This window comes from Heptranchias perlo, chromosome X, assembly GCF_035084215.1.
Source record: "Heptranchias perlo isolate sHepPer1 chromosome X, sHepPer1.hap1, whole genome shotgun sequence".
NCBI classification, from domain to species: domain Eukaryota; kingdom Metazoa; phylum Chordata; class Chondrichthyes; order Hexanchiformes; family Hexanchidae; genus Heptranchias; species Heptranchias perlo.
Window position 1 is genome coordinate 23,952,294 of NC_090370.1, and position 2,251 is coordinate 23,954,544.

The 2,251-nt window shown below is 46.2% G+C and overlaps 1 non-coding gene across 1 annotated transcript; it reads left to right on the top strand.

Moving 5' to 3' along the window:
* Positions 1 to 1,895: 1,895 nt before the first annotated feature.
* trnar-ucg (transfer RNA arginine (anticodon UCG)) lies at positions 1,896 to 1,985 on the top strand. Its single transcript is given in 2 exon segments — positions 1,896 to 1,932; positions 1,950 to 1,985. It is a non-coding gene; the product is annotated as a tRNA-Arg (tRNA).
* The last annotated feature ends 266 nt before the right edge of the window (positions 1,986 to 2,251 follow it).

Genomic DNA, 2,251 nt, shown 5'->3' on the forward strand with positions numbered 1-2,251 from the left:
AATTCGTCCCCCGCTGCCTCCCACTGCCTTTTGCATATATGTCTGGAGGGCCTCTTGCCCGCACCCACCCCTGCGGATACATCATGCTCCTCCTTCTGTTAATCTCCTGCACCACCGACTCTGAGCATCAGCAGAGAACCTTGGTGCATGCACCCTCCAGGCCTGGTAACAACTCAGATCGGCAGATTCGTGAGGTCTGGCGTGCAGATTGGAGGATGTGAGATTTCGTAGTGTGTAACTTTAATTCAATGTTTTAACATAACTCATCAGTGTGCAAACACAGGGATGGAACCTGCATCTGTGTTTTACGTGTGCAGCGTCTGATCTCCGTTCACACTCCGTTTAGACAGTAGGCTTTTATTTTAAGCAAATAACAGGTCCCAGCTGCCTTGAAGCGATTTCCAAGAAACATCCTCCCTTTAAGAGATTGAGCTCCCCCGGGCGGTGGAAAGTGTGAATTGTAATGATTCTCCCTGCAAGGCCCGGAATGGAACGATGAATGCAGGTGAGACTTGGGGCCAGCCGAATCTTGCATCCTGCGTGCCCAAGGGTCATTGGGCGCGGAGTAACAGCGCATCACGCTACCTGCGCCCAAAAACTGCCCGTATCCAATTTTTCCCCCAACGTTTCCAGTGTGCGCCAGCCGACAGGATTCGGATATGGTACCTGGCACATGGGGCCATACGAAAGAAGATTCCACTCAGATTGCGCGCTTCACACCTCGGACGTCCCAAAGTGCTTTACAGACAACGAACCACTCTTTGAAATGTAGTCACTGCTGACATGTAGGAAACGAGGCAGCCAATTTGCACACAGCAAGATCCCAAACACAGCGATGTGACAATGACCAGATAATGTGTTATAGTGATGTTACTGGAGGGATAAATATTGATCAGGGGAGCAGGGAGAACTAATTACCCTTAAAGGTGAAGACAAGGTGATTGTATCAGTTCGAGTTTGGACCTTTGTAATGTTTTTCTTTCCTTATTTTTATCTTCTTCAGATTCCAACTGATCAGAAAACTGACAACTGAACTCTCAATGAATTTTCGATCAATCTGTCACTCAAAATAAACAATGTTAGAAATAAAGAAATAAACCGGATTGAGACGGTTCACTTCACTTCACTGAAACGTCTCATTCCAGTTAAACCGGCGCGGCGGAGTCACAGCAGCTCATCGCTGATCTGCACCTCAACTCCATTTCGCGAAATAGAAACTGGAAAACTCATGTTTCGAGACGAGTTCACTAATTTCCTGAAAAATGAATATCACTAAACCAGCAAAATATTCCCTGCCCTGATTAAACACACAGCAAGGGAATGTGTCGAACATATAGCAAGAAACCCGCGATTTTATTTTTACACGGATGGAATACCGTGCTCAATATTAACATTAACAGTGAGCGCTTTACCCCGTGGTGAGGGACCCCTGAAAATCAGAAAATAATAATCTCACCCAGCAGAATTGGGGATTGTTCGTATTTTACAGGACAGGATGAGGCCACTCGGCCCGTCGGGCTTGGATAGTAAATTCTGTTCACATTCTCCGCTCGGTGTTGTTCTCCGTGTACATTTTTAGTTTACCGATTTGTCTTTTGTTTCATTTCCCTACACTCTGTTTTGCAGACTGAGTGTGAAACCGATTCGCATTGGAGGCGAAACATTTTGATCAAAGATTTGAATCTTGTTTATTCTGATTGTAGGTTTCTCGGAGACCCAGCGGGAGTTCAGTTGTCAGTTTCCGGATCAGTCGGAAACAGTGGAGCCAACTTGCTGCAAGAGAGAAAACAATGAATGAACAACATCAACAAAGTGAAAGGAAGAGAAAGAGACAAGCAGAGTCTTAACCATCCCTGCCCAGCGTTTAAGATCATTTGGTGAAGCAGATTGTCATCGGCCGCGTGGCCTAATGGATAAGGCGTCTGACTTCGGTGTTCAGTTAAGTTGTTATCAGAAGATTGCAGGTTCGAGTCCTGCCGCGGTCGTTTTACTCGCTGGGTGAAAATTTGTCCGACGTGCGCCCGAACTGTTTTGCACCCGACCGTTTCAAACAGTCGGATGGAACAGAAATCCCTAAATTACTTTGCTTTGAGAAATTGACTCCACATTTTCAACATTGTCGGTCTGGGTGCACGGGCAGGACATCGTGTCAAAGTGAATGTTTGGATTCAGAAATGGTCGGCGAATCCATTGCGCTCTTTCGGTATGGGTCCGAATCCCATCCGTGTCGTTATTGTATTGAACTTTCGTT